The following is an 18,917-nucleotide window of genomic DNA, read 5'->3' as shown; positions in this document are numbered from 1 at the left end:
ATTTAATTTTTTGCAAACTTTGTCTTACTATATATTTAAAAACACACCCTTATTTACATTCCGTTGTTTCAGCGTACACTGCTGAATATATGGAAGACTTTCCATTGTTTTGGTTTTCAAATCCACAGGTGCATTTTGACTGTGCCTTGTAATCAAGTCTAAAGATGTGTTTATCATGCATTTTAACAAAGAAGTAACAACAGCACAGTCCTAATTGTGTCTATTCAGCAGGAAGTTCCTACTGAATTCAATGGGGCTTATTCCTGGGTAAATGGGGTTACAATTAGTACAGTCCCATTTTCCAATCTAATCCTAGATCTATAGCAGCACGGTGGCTTTCTTCCTGCTATAAACCATTTAGATTTCTTATAGACGCGATTTAATTGTTGACTTTTTTGCCCAGCAGAACAGAATGCTTATTATATAAAGAGCAGGGAAGAAAGAGATATAGTAAACAGGGAATTACTTCCCTTGGGCCAGAATGAAATGGGGCTAATTAAAAGTCTCTTCCAGCACTAATGAGAATTGCTTGCAGCATTCAAGTCAGTTCTGCACCTATACAAACTTTCCAGGGCTAAAAAGAAGTTGCAAGACTGCTGTCTAATGATTTCTTACTTGCAAATTTCTGTAGACATCAGGAAGTACAGAAGTACCCTGTTTCCCCTATTTTAAGACGTACAGTAGTCATAAAATAAGCCATAGCAGGATTTTTAAGCATTCAAGGAATATAACCCTGAAAATAAGACATAGTGATAGGCGCAGCAGCAATGCCGGCCGCGGCAGGAGGAGGAGGAGGAGAAGGGGGAAAAATAAGACACCCCCTGAAAATAAGCCATAGTGCATTTGTTTGTTTGTTTGTTTGTTTGTTTGTTGAGGAAAAATAAATATAAGACAGTGTCTTATTTTCGGAGAAACATGGCATATAAGCATTGAAACTTCATGTAGAAAGGATCAGAAGTCTGTTGCAGCATTGCACAGGATGCTTTAAAGCGGGGGTGGGGAGCTTGTTACTCTCCAGATGTTGAACCCCCCCACATCAGCCCCAACCACCTTAGCCAATGTTCAGAACATCTGGGGGGCACAGGTTCTCTATCCTTGTTTTAAAACTGCACTTACTGACAGCTCTGGAAGAGAGTTTGAGACTGTTCCTACTGAACACTATCATGCTACAAATGGTTCAAAGCCTAATTAGCACAAATTTCTACCACCATGCCTGGAGACAGGCAATTAAGTTTTGTATCCACAGCAGTGACCAGAGGAGGAATGACCACTGGGAGGAGTGGAAAGAAGAAACGCCATGGTGCATCTGCAGCAGCACAACTGGATGACTTCATCTGCCCCAGCTGCAACAAAACATGTCTCTACAGCCACAGCAGGTGCTGTAACCTTACAACAATTTGACTTCACCCACAAAAGCATACTTCTCCATTGTGTCCAGAAATGGACAGATACCAACAAGCCACCAGCAATCATTCCTGGTCACCAAAATTGTGTCACCAAGTAATTTCTGCCCCCTTCATAGTCTATGTTTCTGCCAGCAGTGATCAGTTGCTGTGGCGGTGTTTTGTGGTAACCATAAGCTAAAATACATTTTTATTTGGCCAAACTTTTGGGTCATAAGTGACTTTGTCTTTTACTGAGTCCCACCAGAGAATATATGTTGCTGGTGATGATTTAACTGTGATTTTACCCATTATTTTATTATTGTATGTTTTACTAAGTTTATTGTAAAAAAGAGAAGAAGTACACAGTCTCACCTGGTGTGACAAAGTTCTTTCACCAAACATTTCCCACCATGACCTTTATAGAAAGTTGACATTAAGTAATACAACGGACAATATGCTTTGTAGCAGAATGAATGTTTGGCTTAGCATGTCATCTGCAACCCCTGATTGTGGTTCAGCTCTGTCCTCACAACCATGAACTGTAGCCAAGGTTTCTTCTAGACCAGGGGTGGCCAACTCCCAAGAGACTGTGATCTACTCACACAGTTAAAAACTGGCAGTGATCTACCCCCTTTTTGGGGGGTTCAGGTCAAAGTTGTTGAGCTTTTCTTAGGAAAGAGGTAAAATGTTGAGCTTTTTTTAAGGGGAGCCACAGTTGTCCAGCTTCTTTGGGGGGAGCCAATGATCTACCAGTGATCTACCGCAGACGTCCAGTGATCTACCAGTAGATCACAATCTACCTACCTGTTGGACATGCCTGTTCTAGACTACTGCTTCTGATAAGCGAGGAGAGCACTTAAACACAAGCCCAGATTCAGACAACATGCTAAGCCAAACCTTGACATAGCTCAAGGAAGCTCAGGAACAAAAAGGCCTACAGAGGAGCAAAGTGGCAGTAAAGCCAGTGTTTGTTTTATCAAGTCATGGAACCAATTCCAGCAAGTTATCAAACCAGATCCCCCTTCCCTGCATGCTGTAGTCCTAATGAAAATGGCAAAAGAACCCAGACGAGGTTGCTAACCACACAATTAGGGTAACATGTAGCTTTTGCCTGAAAAGGACTCGTGAAAGTCAATTAATCATTCATACAGAGTTTTCCCTGATCAACTTGGCATGCACCAACAGGATTGAGCAGATAGCAAGATATCACATAAAGGTGAGATAAGATATATTGGGGACCATTCAAGTACTGGACAAACTGAAAACGCCTACCGTATGACGCATGGTAGTCTGTGCACTTTAATAGCCCTTTTCCAACGGTGTTCCCTTGTACAGGAAACTTCTCTACTGCAAAGAGGCAAAATGTTTGAACTTTACACTTGTAAAGTTCAACAGAAAGCAAACCAGTTCTGAAGACATTCGTGTAAAGCCAAAGGCAGCTGCATCTCTCAAGAATGATTTCTTAATACTGTATCAGAGGAACTGAGGGTGATGAAGCAACAGGACCAACCTCTCGAGTACAGGGATCACAAGACTCACAATGAATGTGACCTAACACAGGTAAAAAACACATCTGCAGTCATACTCTGTGCTTGTGATGTTGTTGAAGGAAACTTACTGCACCACCAACATCACATCTACACAATGTCATTCGGTATAGCTGTTTCATGTGGCGAGAGGTTTCCTGGATGTGAACTCAAGGAAACAGAACCTGGAATCCATGCAGGTCTGTTGTGAAGTGTTGTATCCATTTGCATATAAAAGCACATCCAACCAGGATGCCATAATTAACAAAGTAAATAAGAGCATAGGGAGAGCCCCACTGTATCAGCCCAAAGGCCCATCTAGTCCAGCATGCTGTTCTCACAGTGGCCAATGAGATGGCTATTACAAGCAGGACATGAGCACGTGGTCCCCAGTACAGTATTACTGACGGAAACAACCTGCTATACACACAGAAGTAAAGCACCGAGGCCTTAAAAAAATTAGAGGAATGGGTAGGATTGGGGCTATGTGTGCATGCAGAGGCCGTTGACTTTTTGTGCAGCCTAGTGCACAAAGGTAAGCATCACGTCTGTTGCTCAGCCCACTTTTGCCTATGGCGCTGCTAGTGTTAGATATGAAAGCTAGGAGCTAAATGGCACCTTAAACCTAGGTTATGGGCAGAACAATGGAATGTCTAGGCGTGCTTTTTAATAACAAGAATACAAAGCTGAAAATAAATGAACTACAGCTAAAATATTATGTTCATTTTTCACATGGTCTAGTCCTTCCCCTGCCCACCCCCCTAATATTCTTAAGAGGGTCTCTTCTCCAGTCTTCAGAGAGTAGCTGGAAGTGGGGAAGCAAGGAAAAGGTCTTCCGTTCCTTCCACTCTGCAGTTTTAATCTGAAATCTTAGGTGCCTACCGTGCCCAGAGCTCAGAAACTGCTGGCCCTAATGAAATTTTCTGTCGCAAAATGCACCTAGAACAATGGGAGTTTCGAACACTGAGCCCTCCCACCACAGGCAAGTGGCCCCTGGAAGTTTGCCTATGAGGGAATGTGGCCCTTCTGCTGAAGAAGATTCTGCACCCCTGTTCTATAGCTTTTTTAAAAATTGCAGAGTGTGTCTATTGAGATCAGATATTTATCAAGGGAAGGAGACAATAGTTTCGTCGTAATTTCACTGTGTTTAAAAACAGCAGTAAAAACTCATTTAACTCGGAATGGTGTCATCGAAAAGGACGGAGCCAAGAACAGTTGAATGAGGTTTTGTACTCTTTTTTTAAAAAAGACACACACACACAAACCTGCTTCACAATCAAATCTGTCATCTCAGTAAAGAGCTCTCAGGCTACAGCAGAAACTGCAAAATTAACGAGGAGGCCAAGACATTTGGCAGGCAAGTAGCTCACCTAAGTCTCCATTGTAACCTGCAAGCCTGGGGACTAGAATATTGGTAGATTGCCCAAGGGGAAAACAAGAAAAGAAAACAAGTTATAAAGATTGAATAAAGTTAAGGTTGCAAGGTTGAGCAGCAATTAGGAAGCAAACTTCCGAACAAGATACTAAAGGTGCAATCCTATAGCTGGCATTTAGGAACATAGGAAGCTCCCTTATGCTGAGCGATTGTACTGTGGCAAATCTCAGTATTGTCTACGCCAGTGTTGGTGAACCTATGACACGCGTGTCAGACGTGACACGCAGAACCCTCACTGCTGGCACGCTCCCCATCGGCCCATTTGCGCTGTCCCTCCCCCATTTGTTCTCCCACTCCTCCTCACGCTACAGCTTGTCTCCGCTGTTAAAACCCGGATCCCTTTTTGTTGTTGTTGTTGCTGGTAGCCAGAAATTGGTTTTTTAACCCGTTCTGTGCTGGGTTTTTTGGCGCTTTGGTAGACTTATGTTGGTGCTGCGTGTTAGTTCCAGTGAAGGTATTATTTATTTCTGTTCTCTCCCCCCCCCCAAAAAAAGCACAGCAGCTTTGGGGCATCCCCCCAAAAAACAAAGCAACTTTTGCACCCCCCAAAAAACCCTCCAAAACCAAAATTATGGGTTTTTTCTTGAAGTGACACACCACCCAAGTTATGCTCGGTTTTTTGGCGAATTTTGACACACCAAGCTCAAAAGGTTGCCCATCACTGGTCTACGCTGACAAGCAGTAGTTCTTCAGGATTCTGGTGGTGGTTTTCCCCAGTCCTACTTAGAGATGCCAGGAATCTGGAGTGTTCTGCATGCTCAGCAGATGCTCTTCTGCGAAAGCAGAGCCCTTCACTCAACAGAGCATCTGTAAGAAGGATATAAGCGCTGTTCTGCTGGTGGTGAGAGAGGCCTGGTGCAAGGATGGAAAGCTCTTCCACCAGCAGCGCTTCGACGAGAGTTTAAGCAGGGCTTACTGAGGCATATAAGAATCTGCAGGATCCTAAACCCTGTTTGTTCCCTGATATGCCCTGCAAAGGAGCCCTCAACCATGCCAGCCGTAAACCTTGCAATGCTAATTTCCTTGCACTACCCACAGGAGGAGGATAATGTGGAGAGAGAAAGGAAGGGTAAGTGAAAGTCGCACACATCCTCCCTGCCCCAGCTGCAACAAGACAGCAGGACCCACAGACACTGGCACCCGAAACTTTTAATAATAAGATGGAGGACACCTAGGCGGCCAGCAGTACATGTGAAAAGGATCTAGGGATCTTAGTAGACCACAAGCTTGACGCAAGTCAGCAGTGTGATTTGTTGTTGTTTAGTCGTGTCCGACTCTTCGTGACCCCATGAACCAGAGCACACCAGGCACTCCTGTCTTCTACTGCCTCCCGCAGTTTGGTCAGACTAATGTTGTTAGCTTCGAGAACACTGTCCAACCATCTCATCCTCTGTCATCCCCTTCTCCTTGTGCCCTCAATCTTTCCCAGCATCGGGGTCTTTTCCAGGGAGTCTTCTCTTCTCATGAGGTGGCCAAAGTATTGGAGCCTCAGCTTCAGGATCTGTCCTTCCAGTGAGCACTCAGGGCTGATTTCCTTAAGAATGGATAGATTTGATCTTCTTGCAGTCCATGGGACTCTCAAGAGTCTCCTCCAGCACCATAATTCAAAAGCATCAATTCTTTGGCGATCAGCCTTCTTTAGGGTCCAGCTCTCACTTCCATACATCACTACTGGGAAAACCATAGCTTTAACTATACGGACCTTTGTCGGCAAGGTGATGTCTCTGCTTTTTAAGATGCTGTCTAGGTTTGTCATTGCTTTTCTCCCAAGAAGCAGGAGTCTTTTAATTTCGTGACTGCTGTCACCATCAGCAGTGATCATGGAACCCAAGAAAGTAGAATCCCTTACTGCCTCCATTTCTTCCCCTTCTATTTGCCAGGAGGCGATGGGACCAGTGGCCATGATCTTGATTTTTTTAATGTTGAGCTTCAGACCATATTTTTTGCTCTCCTCTTTCACCCTCTTTAAAAGGTTCTTTAATTCCTCCTCACTGTGATGCAGCAACAGAAAAAGGCTAACGCTATTCCAGGCTGCATCAACAGAAGTCTAGTGTCCAGATCAAGAAAAGTAATAATGTTGCTTTATTCTTCCTTAGCCAGACCACACCTGGAATAGTGTGTTCTGTTCTGGGCACCACAATTCAAGAAGAATATTGACAAGGCAGGACATGTACAGGGTGACCAAGATGATCAAGGGTCTAGAAACCAAGCCTTATCAGAATGGATGGGGGAGTTGGGGATGTTTAGCCTGGAAAAGAGGAGGCTGAGATATGATAGCCATCTTCAAATATCTAAAGGGCTGTCACATGGAAGATGGAGCAAGCTTGTTTTTTCCTGCTCTGGAGAGTATGGCCCGAACCAATAGATTCAAGTTGCAAGAAAGGAGATTCCGACTAAACACCAGGAAGAACTTCCAGGTGGTAAAAGCTGTTCAACAGTGGAACCGACTCCCATGAGAGGTGGACGCTCCTCCTTTTGAGCTTTTTAAGCAGAGGTTGAATGGCCATCTGTCAGGGATGCTTTAGCTGAGATCCCTGCATTGCAGGGGATTGGACTAGATGACTCTTGGGGTCCCTTCCAACTCCACAATTCTGTGATTCTATGATTTAACATGTGTCATTTGGCTTTGTATACTGATATTATACTATAAACAGACTAGATCTGGGCAATCAGCAACCAACCTTTCTTCCCAATGTAATACTGCTTTGAGGTATCATGAGATCTACTCAGACTGGATTGAAACAAAGCATGAATCACTCATACCTTGTTTGCTTTGGTTCTACTATTTTTAAGTCAGATGTTTTGGCGCGTGAGAAATATCAAATATTGTCTCATAAACGTGCTCTAAAGAATTATACAAGGCTTGTGTGAACTGTGACTAATTCCTAATTACTGGTCTTATGTGAGAATTTTTCCATTCCAAATCCAGTGCATTTTACAACAATGGAATCTGATGGCAGCTTGAGGGAATGATCACATTTCATATGCCTGGCCACTGTCTCATCATTTTTATCTATCTCCTCTCCTTTTTGGAGTTCGGTACCACAGGATGTGATGATGGCCACTAGCTTAACTGGTTATATATATATAGACCATAAGTCCTTCCATGGCTATAAGTTATAACAGGTCTATGGAAGTGCTACATATCGTCTCCAGTGCAGTATCACACCAGCCTACATAGATTAACCCTTGGGGTTCTTAACATTCAAACACTAGTTTTCCAGTGCGGATTAAGACAGGATTAAGCAACCGGAACGGACAACAGAAATGCTGCATATATGTCTGCTTATGATTGTATTCTGAAGGGGGAAATATTCTGGGACCAAGGAAGCTCAAGGAGTTGTTCCATCATAATATGTTGCAAGCCTGGTTAGCGGTGCGGCAATGTGGCAGGTTCTGAGAGGAGAGAGAGAGATATGAGACCACATAACACTGGTCCTAAGAGACCTACATTGGCGCCCAGTACATTTCCGAGCACAGTTCAAAGTGTTGGTGCTGACCTTTAAAGCCCTAAATGGCCTCGGTCCTATATACCTGAAGGAGCGTCTCCACCCCCATCGTTCTGCCCGGACACTGAGGTCCAGCACCGAGGGCCTTCTGGCGGTTCCCTCGTTGCGAGAAGCAAAGCTACAGGGAACCAGGCAAAGGGCCTTCTCGGTAGTGGCGCCCACCCTGTGGAACGCCCTTCCATCGGAGGTCAAGGAGATAAACAACCACCTAACATTTAGAAAACACTTAAAGACAGCCCTGTTTAGGGAAGTTTTTAATCTGTGATATTTTAATGTATTTTGGTATTTGTTGGAAGCCACCCAGAGTGGTGGGGGAAAACCCAGCCAGATGGGCGGGGTATAAATAAATAAATAATAATAATAATAATTGAGAATTCAATAGGTGAAGGTGGAATTGGATGAATTTGGACAAATTGGTCTGGGTGAAAGGAGACTCTGATTGGCCAGAGGTTCTAGTTGCTTGAGAGTTAACTGCCAGTTGAGGGAGAGGTAGTTGAGATTTTGCCAGCTAAGGAGTTTGGGTGAGAATGGATTTGATGAGGGTAATGTGAAAAATAGACCAGAGATGAGCTGAGGAGAAATGTTGAGGCCTGAACTGAATACCCAGTTTCTTATTAATACATATATTTTTTTTGGTGAAAACTAGGAGAAGGGAGCCAGTGACTGAGTTGGTCCAAACAGCTGTCCTGTGTACCAGAGAAAAGTGATACCCGCAGGTTTTTAAAATCTTCCTAAACTGTCCAAACAGTCAGGAATACAGATGGAGGAGTTTTGGGGTACAGAGGCAGATTGTCCCCAGTAGCTGGACAGGGCTGTGGGAGTGTTTGGTCAGGGCAGAGGTGTAAGGGCCTGAGGTAAAAACCACTTGAAGGCTGGTATCAGCAACAGTGTCTCCCAAGTCTTCAGAAACTGTCAACAAGCACCTTTATGATCCCAATATAAGTATCAGTATTCCCTTATGTACCTAATATTCTTTTAATAAACCAACCATCTTAGTGTAAAGTTTATCCTGTCTCTAGCATTGGTGTCAATCTTACACCTAAGCTACCAGGTGGTTCGGAGATCTCTTCTTTTGTTTACTCATAAGTGAGGCCGGGGGAACTAAGTATCCCTGACAATAATAAACAAGGGTTTCTTTTTAAAATCCCAGTACAGGACTTATAATGTGTTCAGAGCTGACGTGGTCTGTCTTCCAATCATCGTGCCTCAGCTTATTAAGTCAATATATGCACAACTCTTTTAGTTTTAACATTTTCGATTTCGACTCCCTTCCCCCTCTTTCTGCGGTTCCTTACATTTATTTTTGTCCTTTCCTGCATACTCCAAATTGTCTTATATATAGAATACTGCAGACAATTAAAAGAATATATTATTTAAAACTGCAGGATTTTTACAACAATCCTGCCAATGTCTTGATCTGTTTACAGTTTGTAAATACTCAAAAAACCACTTCCATTCCTTTCCAAAAAAATTGTTGCCTTGATTCCGCCCCCCCCCGTAAGTTTTGTCATTTCTGCATATTCCATTAGCTTCTGCATCCAATCGTTGGGACGATATGTATGCACAAGTCTTTTCCCACACATGTAGCCTGTTCACTATAACCTGAAGCTTCACAGGAAAGTCTCATTAACCACAGTTTAGTGTTGCTCCAAATTGGGAAACTATGGTCACCAGCTTCAAAACAAGCCAGGCTCTTAAACCATGGTTTAAAGTTGATGAAAGATCCTGGCTCCTTCTGTAGCTGGTGACTATAGTTTACCACAGGAGTGTGAAACTATGGCTAATTAGAGGCTTCCTAGTTTAATCACAGCTCATGCCAACGGGAGGAGTGAAGCGGTTCTGCATGGAAGCAAAAGGCTCGTGCATACCTTGGCTTACTAAGACAAAGTGGCTTCTGATAGAGCTAACAGCTGGTCTATTTTCCTACCCCACATACAAACTCAAAAAACAGTAACATTAATTGGGCATGGAGAAGTGTTTCAATTGGCTTAAACAAGCAAGTTAATAAAACAAAACAAAAATCCCTGAACAGCCACAAACCATTATTCCTTATCCTCTCCGTTTCAGGTGCAATATGAACTGTGCCAGCCCAAATTATTCTAAAGGAATCTGAAAGAAGCAGCCACATCGAGTCATTTTACAAGCAAATACCCCAGAGACAAGCAAGTAGCCTGTAGCCACATAAACCAGAGGCAGTAAGAAGTAAATTTCTTTCAAAACTACACTGATGTTGTTTGATGGAAAATAACCTGATTTCGCTTCGGAATAGCACTTTGTGTTTACATGCCATGTCTACCATGGAAAGTTCTAAATCTCTGGGCAAACAGTGCACATATTTTAAGAAGGATGCTCTGAATTCTGGAGTAAAGGGTGGAATCTCCAGACTGACCACACTCTGCAGTCTGGTTGTGACCTGCTTGAATTCCTGCTCTAGTGAATCACTTATAGATATTCAGTGTTGTTCTGGCCCAAGCAATATCCAGCCAGGAAGGGGTCATTTTTATCTGCCACACCTAGAACACGTATTTCAATCACAGAATAAAGGTTAAGGCACATAACAAGCATATCAGAAGTGCTAGTGCCCAAGGCAGGCAGCCTGCCTACTCACACTGTCTTGGAAATAGACGACATTAAGCACAGGGAGACTTATTTCCAAGTAAACACTCTCTAAGGGACAAGTTATTAGCCAATTCCTGCATCGCAAGGGGTTGAGCTAGATGACTCTCAGGGTCCTTTCCAGCTCTACAATTCTATGATTCTATCTGCACCATGTACCTCAACACCTGATTCAAGGAAGATACATGCCGGTAGTAGTATATTGAACTAACAATACATTCTGTTTTTTAGTTGCAGCCTCCCAAATAGTGAAATCCCTCCCTAGAGAGATTTGGCTAGTTATTAGAAGCTGCTTTTGGGGTAGAATGCAGATATAGGAGCTCTTAAATCAACCTATTTCTGTACAGGCAACTCTCAGCTTACATGGGGGTTACGTTCTGGAGATTGTACATAAAGTCCAAATTGTGTAGAGTCAAAACACATTGGGTTCAACATCTGGAGGGATACCCAAAGCCTTTCCCCTCCAAATGCCCATGCCCTTTCCGTCCTCTTTATTTTACCCAGCACATAAAGCCAAAGACAAGCTCCTACTACAGAAAATATTCTTTCCCTAAAGGCCACCACCCTAATCCTTCAAGGCAGTGAGGCTGCAGGTGACTGTCTAAGGCAGGTGTATAGCCTGCGGCTGCCCACCTCTTGGACTCCCAACTTCCTTCAGCCCCAGCCAGTGTGGCCAGTGGTTGGCGATGATGCGAGCTGCAGTCCATCAACATCTGGAGGGCCACAGGTCCCCCATCCTTGGCTCGCTGGGCCTGATTAAAGCTGGTGTACCAAACATCAAGAGCACACCAGGCTGGAAAACGACTGCTTTCGGTATTGTGCATACCCGAAAGGATAGAGGTAGGAAATGGTGGGTTCTACTGTTAGAAACTGAATAGTAAGTCCTTTCTCATTTGTCCATGGAGCATAAACAAAAAATCTGCTTTGATCCAAATTGAGAACAACAACCACCTAGCTATGATTTAAGTCGGTGAGATGTACACAACCCCCTCTGTTTCATATATTAATTTACCTGCTGAATACATAGGTAAATCAAGAAACTAAACAGCATATCTGGGGCTGTGTACACCTCACTGACGTAAAACATAGCTAGGTGGTTCTTCTTCTCAATTTGGATCAAAGCAGGGTTTTGGGGGTGGGGTGGGGTGGAAAGAAACACATCAAAACTTTGAGCTTTGAGGTTCTTACAATCAAGCTGTATATAAACTTTTTAAAAAAATAAACAGAGCACAGCATTTAATAAGAAACAACAGGACAGATCTAGTTAGATATTTTAATAATAATAATAATAATAATAATAATAATTAAATAGGCTGAAGGCAGTAGATCAGTGCCACCCTGTGTCACACATTCCCAGGAAAAAACTCTGAGCCGCAGATCCTCCTGCAACTAAGACACAACTCTCTCTCTCTCTCTCTGCCTTTGTGTCTTCAAACTAGAGTTCCTGCTTTCTCTGCCTCTACTTATAACTGGATAGGTGCACGTGTCACGCTGTCTTCTAACTCTGGCAGGTACCTCATTCACAAACAGAAATTCACAGCTATCAGAAGACTGTCCCCCAACAATTCCCTCCATCAGTGTAACACCAGCACCGATCTATCTCAGATCATTAACTAAGAATCCGCCAAACAGAATTTAACGGGCAGCCAGCCATCCCTAAACATCATCCGGATCTGAATTAAGGAAAATCCATTTGAGAAGTTGCGAACGGGAAATGAAAAGGGAGGAATCTCCGAAGGTGTGGACTGCAGACATTGTTTATGTCTCCAAATATACGGTACTTGGAGTAACAGTTAGATTTGTGGGCAGGAAAACAAGTTGATTGCAATATGGTCCAGGGCATGTGTGCTTTCCTGAATTCATCTGCCCACGTTCCGATTACACAGCTGAGAGATGCAAATCAAAAAACCAACCCCCCAGACATAATATGCCGCATAAACAACCTTGCATAGATTGAAAACGGGGGGGGGGGTAGTGGTGGGGGGGACAAACACACAACAGGAAGTGAAAAGGCAAGAATAAGACCCCGTTCAAAAACAAGGTCGGTCTTTTCGGGGGGAGAAGGAACACAGGAAACGAAAATGAACTTGAAGGCTTAGGTCAGAGGTACAGTCCGTCCGACCTCCGCCCAGCATCTGATACAACTTCGTGCGGGAGAGATACGGAAAAGACTGGAAGAGGGGGGGGGGGAGTTGTGGCGCTATCATGCCACGGGCAGGTGAGAAGAACAAAGCCCAGGACTCTGCCCCAAGTTGCCCCCCTACCTTTGTGCTGCAATACACCTGGAGCCCCTTCCCCTCCCTCCGCTTCCCAACATCCCTCTTGTCTCGCTCCCAAACAATAGCCACCCCTTTCACTTACCCTCTTCTCCGTGTCCAGGCAGAATCCCAAGCAGGCGCGGGGCGGGGGGTGTTTTGCTCAGCTCGCTTTCATGCTTTTCTCGGCCAGTGTCTCCCTCTCTCTCCTTCCTTCTTTTCCCCCTCTCCCCACACCGTTCCCCTTTTAAAACGAGCTCGCTCGCGGAGAGTCAGCCCGGGGAGTGGACAAACAAGTTTCTCAAGTTTGCGCTCTCTCTCTCCCTTCCTCGCTTCCTTCTCACGGCAGCGCGCAAACACACACAGAAAGAGAGGCGCGCACCAGTTGTCTTCCTCCGCGCGGGGAGTGGAAGCGAGAGAAAAAGTCGAGTGCAACGTGGAGAGGCTGAGGGAAGAAGAGTCTAATTGGGATACTCCTGAGAGAAAGGGAAGCCAAATTAAAAAAGGAGGCGGGGGGAGAGAGAAAGACACACACACACCTCTCTGACAAGAAGCCCCGCCCCTTGCCGGAAGGCGAACACGTGACTCGCAGGTAAGGGCGCGAGCGGCTGGGGGACGCCGCCCCCTGCCTACCAGCGCCGCTAAGAAAGGGCGCGGCTTGGGAGAGCAGCCGCTTCTCCGCCTTCGACAGCTGCTGCGTTCACAGGCGCGCGCGCGCGGGCGCGCCGTCTTGGCGCGAGAAGGCTGGGTTGGAAACAGCGCACCTGGCGAGCAAGTTTGCTGGAGCAGCGCGCGCGCGCGCCCTTCCTGAGGCAAACTACATTCGGTTTCCGGTCCTGTTAATTACAGTACAGTATCTGAATTACCTTCCTGCGCTATGTAAGTGGTAGATAGGTGCATCACACGCGTCACTGTCGCCTGTTCCCAAAGAGTTAAAAAAAAAACCTAACTGGTATTGCAGGTGCTTTGCAAAGAATAGGGAAGTTGTAAATCTATAGGATGTAATCAGTATAATTGCCTGGAAATTACCTGAAAGGAAACGAAACCCCTCTCTATTTTGTCTTCATAAGAAAAGCTTGCCCATCTAGTTCAGCGTCCTGTTCTCATAGTGGCCAACTTTGGGAGGCCAGTAACCAGGACCTGAGGGCAACAGTGTGGTGCAGTGGTTTGGGCTAGCCATGGAGATGAAAGTAACGTGTGAAGTGGGGCTTAGTTGACACTTATTTCTCTATGACTGCTTCATAGCTGCCAAGTTTTCCCTTTTCTCGTGAGGAAGCCTATTCAGCATAAGGGAATTTCCCTTTAAAAAAGGGAGAACTTGGCAGCTATGGACTGCTTCCATGCGCCCACTAGGAGTTCTAACTTGCCCTTGTCTCAAACTCCACCACTCCAGCTATATCAAACTACTGTACATTGAATCTAGTGCATAGCTGTCAAGTTTTCCCTTTTCCTGCGAGGAAGCCTATTCAGAATAAGGGAATTTCCCTTAAAAAGGGGGAGAACTTGACAGCAATGATCTAGTGGCACAGCAGTTTTTTAAAAACTGCTAGCGCATTTTCAAAGCTAAGCAGGGTCTGGTATGGTTGCAAATTGGAGGGGGAGGTGTCGCATGTTGAGATTTCTGCATTGGAGGTTGGACTTAGATGACCCTTGTGGGTCCGTTCCAAGTCTATGATTATGTCAAACTCAGGGTAAGATCCTAACACTACATAGCAGGGAAGAAACCCCACTGAATTCATTAGACTTGTTTCTGAGATGCAGCCTGTTTCTGGTATCGTATGGGTTGGGCATCTTTTCTGAAGTGAAAGCAAGTCAACCTTCCTAACAGGATCCATTCAAGCCTTGGGTGTGCCCAGCTTTTCTCTTTGGGTTTTGTTTGTGCAGCTGCACAAACATCAAAGAATGAAGTCATATTGGCTTTTAATAACACAAAATATTGCAATAAAAGTGAGCGGACACTGGTTTTGGGTCTGGTGATCTCGTTTATCAGTTCCTGCAACTTTGTGCTATTTGGCTTTCCATTTCCATACCTTAGGCCTGTGTCCTTTATCCAGAACCTTACTGCCAAATCATTCACCTCAAAGTTCAGACCATGTGGTACCCCTCTTTAAACCCATACCCCGGTTCTCTATATAATAGCACTGCATGCAGCCTAACAAACAAACAATGTCCTTTCTTCAACACCCTCCATACTTTGCTCCCCTTATAGCTCTTCCCTCATAGCTCAGTTGGCAAGAGTGTGGTGCTGAAACACCAAGGTTGCAGGTTCAATCCCCGTATGGGAGAGCTCCATATTCCTGCATTGCAGGGGGTTGGACTAGATGATCCTCAGGGTCCCAACTCTATGATTCTATAATATCTCAGTATATTAAATGGTTTAGAAATGATTTCAAATAAAATAGACAAATGACCACTGTCTGCTACCCTCACTCTTGCTGCTCCTTTGGTTGTTTGGAACATCCTCCCAGAACACGTCTTCCTTCTCATTCCTCCTCAAAACCTATGCCTTCCAGGAAGCCTTTGTCTTAACCTACTGTGCCTCATCCTTCGAGGCAAACTGTGCTTAAGTAAAGGCGGTTGCATTTGCACATTCTCTTCTATTTTTTAATGCTTCAGTCTCCTCCCTCTAATTTTGATAGTCTTTCCCACTATCAAAATGTAAATTGCAAAAAAATTCTCGGTGAATAAACCTGTATTTTTGCTTATGTTATTCCATAAAGTACTTTTATACCGGTGATGCTCTGTTAATAACTAGCAGCCTTATACCCAGCATTGCTAGGAATTCAAAGAAACCAAAAGATCAATACAGTTTTGAAATCAGTGGTTAAAATCAGTACAGTTTTGAATTGAATGACCTCAAATAAGCTCAGTAAGTACAGCATATGAGCGGTTTTTGTTTCTTGTTTTACTGTTTCAGAAATTTCTGCAAAAACCTTCCAAAATTCTTGAACTTCTTGGCATCCCCACCACATGTGCAGGTAGGTGCCTATCAATGAAAAAAGATTGCTATCCTTGGAGGCAATACTTTGGGGGCTAGAGATGGGTGGGTCCACCCCTTTTATCTTCTGCCACCATCTTTCCTGCCTCTCTTTCTGCCACTTCTTCTTTTTAACTCTCTCAATTTCCCCCACACACCATTTTTTAATCATTGCCACCTGCATGAATTAGGAAGGGCTCCATGAAATGAGATCCAGGGGAAGTACTAAGCAGGCTGACAGAGGAGTGTTGTGCTCCTGTGACACCAGACATCCCTAGTGAGATACTTCCCCTGTTTCCTATGCCTCCACCTGCCAGTATTTTACATCCCTCTACGTACAAAGCTTTGTCTGTCTCCCATTTTCTTTCCTTCTCTTTCTGAGTTCTTTTTCTCTCTCACCTGTTAAACTGTACAAAAGGAATTGTGTGCCTAAATGCAGACAATTCCGAGAAAAGACGTAGCAGTGTTGCTACATCTAATCCATGTAAGGATTCCCCACACTTTAAATGAATGTAAATTGGACAAATTGGACAAGGTGAATTTGTGCTGTTTTTCCTCACACAAATATCTGAAAGACCTCCTCTTTCCCTACAGACCCTTGGGTGCTTAGATCAGCAGAGGGGCCCTCAGAGGCTCTGAGTGTGTGGGTGTGCAGCATTTGACAGGGCATTCTCTGTGGTGGCCCCTAAGCTGTGAAACTCCTTCCCCACAGAGTTGTGTCTGGCACCTTCGTTGTACAGTTTCTGGAGAATGCTGAAGGCACACTTCTTTGCTCTGGCTTTTGACACATGAGGTGTATATTTTTAGGACTCACATTATCTTGTATGGTTGTAGGTCATTTTAAACCTGTTTTTAATCTTGTGTTTTAATGTCGTAGCCTGCCCTGGGACCATAGAGTGAAGGGCAGGCAATAAATAAATAACACAGAAATCCTGTTTTCATAAGTAGTTTACTCACTTATCTATAGCCTTGCAATGAGCGTGAGTTGTCCATGTTACTGTTTTTGATCACATGACTATCTTTTCGAACACCATGATGTGGCCGATTCACCTTTTTCTTTATAGGTTCCTCCCTTGTTTCCAAGCTATTTATAGCACCTTCCAAATGTGTCAGCACAGCATTCCCTCACCACCACCTCCAGGTGACTGGTAAATTTAGCAATGGGTTACTTAAGAGTTATTATAGACCAGCAGTGAGGAATGTTGTGACTCTTCAAAAGGCGAATGCATGTCAGGACTAACAATGGGGGAGAGAATTCAATTCACTTCGTAAACATCTCTCATTCGCATTTCCCAAAACAATACGGGAAATGAGATACAGCTATCTTACAAATTTCATAGCTCTCCGAATATTGCAATGTCATTCTCCAGACAAGTAACACACACACACACACACACACACACACACACACACGATATGCACCTATTGGACCAAAGTGTCTACAAAAAATGCACTGGCTTATGGAAAATTGCTTTACAAAAAAATGTATATTAGGCAAAATTTGTATATTAGACAAATATTCGGAGAAATGTGCGCTAAGATGTTGATGGATTTTCATGAGGACTTTTCTGTTTAAAAAGTTGCAAACAGATGTGGAAATGTGAAGAACTGAATTCAAGACTGAAAATGGAGAAACTAAGAGTAAGCAAAATTGACAGGTCCCTTGTTGAGACTCCTTGAAATTAAAATTACAGTCTTGTGAATTTATATGTGTCCACTCCCTTCCAGATATTCTGTCCTTTAAAAAAAAATATAAAAAATAATTTTTATTAATTTTCCATTTAAGCATGTATAATCACATCATTATTATCCACTTTACTTCTTTGGCTCTTTAGAGCCTGTCAACTTCCTTCCCTCTCACCTCTTGGCTTTCAAAAGTAACCTTTATATCACAGCATTTTATATATTTTCCAGTTTTAATATAACTCATTACAAAATACCTCAAAGTTAAAATAAATGCAGAAAGGTAAAAAAAATTCCCATTACAAGTATTCAGATAACCCTGCTAGTGTTGTTAATTGCTTACAACGGTCTTTCAAATATTGTATAAATTTACTCCAGTCTTTTTGGAATACTTGATTGTGCTGGTTTCGGATTTTTCCTGTCAGCTTCTCCAGTTCTGCAAAGTCCATTATTTTCATCTGCCACTCTTCATTCATTGGTACTTCTTGTTGTTTCCATTTTGGGGCTAAAAGGATTCTTGCCACTGTTGTTGCATACATGAACAGTATTTTATCCTCTTTTGGTATCTCTTCGCCTACTATACTCAGTAAAAAGGCTTCTGGTTTTTTAACAAAAGTGTTTTAAAACATTTTCTTTAACTCATTATATATCATTTCCCAGAAAGCCTTTACTTCTTTACAAGTCCATCCAGATAGTCTGTCCTAACTGGAGGAATTCTGTCTGGTGTTGGAGGGTCTAACCACAGGGGAAGACAAAGTGAGGGACACACCAATCTCAGATCCTAGAAGACAATCTAAGGCAGGGCTAGCTAACATGGTGTCTTCCAGATAATTGAAACTACTGTGCCTTTGGCCTAAGAAAATGTTGTTGCTTCTGCTACTGCTTAGTCACTTGCAAAAGAATAATATGAGCGAATAAGGCATGTTTACAACTGTAGACTGGGGAATGATCTATGAGTTATCTAGTCCTGCTTCCCGCTATGGATTCTGAGCTAAACCCAAATGTTCCTGGTTCTCACTGCATCTGTTGGAAAATAACAACTCCTGGTTCAGGGTCGGGGGAGTCTTGATGAATAAATCTTAATGGCTAGAGGTGTTTGAGTTGGATTACTTTGCTGTTTAGCCCTTTCAGTTTGCAAACAGATTTGCAATCTGTATTATCCCTATTTCCTCATAACTATTCTGTGGAAGTTCTCGGGATAATGTCACTGGGTATACTCTTCCGGTGAAGTTCCTTGCCTCACCATCTGGTGCTTTGCATTAGTTTCTGCTGCTATTACTCAGTCATAATCAAGAAACCAAACTCCTCCATCTTCTCAGGAACCAGGATCCAGGAATCAAAAGGCAGTCACGTACTGATGGCAGCCAGAAGACAGGGTTGGAGGACGAGTTAGGACTCAAGAGTGGAAAGCATTCAGGGGCAGAGGGCAAACCAGAAGACAAGACTGGGGAACAACCCAGGAGTCAGGACCAAAGCGCAAGACTAGAGTACAGAGAGACCTTGTTTCTCAAGCAAAGCACCACTGCAACCC

The 18,917-nt window shown here is 43.6% G+C and overlaps 1 protein-coding gene across 1 annotated transcript in view; it reads right to left on the bottom strand.

Annotated features, from left to right (window-relative positions):
- The window catches only part of ATP8B1 (ATPase phospholipid transporting 8B1), a 71,094-nt gene extending 57,886 nt beyond the window's left edge, over window positions 1–13,208 (bottom strand). Inside the window, exon 1 of the mRNA XM_035100983.2 lies at window positions 12,833–13,208. The gene's annotated coding sequence lies outside the window, so the exon portion shown is untranslated. The remainder of the gene's footprint in view (window positions 1–12,832) is intronic.
- Window positions 13,209–18,917: the final 5,709 nt, after the last annotated feature.

Source organism: Zootoca vivipara, chromosome 11 (genome assembly GCF_963506605.1).
Source record: "Zootoca vivipara chromosome 11, rZooViv1.1, whole genome shotgun sequence".
In the NCBI taxonomy this organism is placed as follows: Eukaryota; Metazoa; Chordata; class Lepidosauria; order Squamata; family Lacertidae; genus Zootoca; species Zootoca vivipara.
Note: the sequence above shows the minus strand (reverse complement) of the source record. Positions and strands in the feature narration are given on the sequence as shown.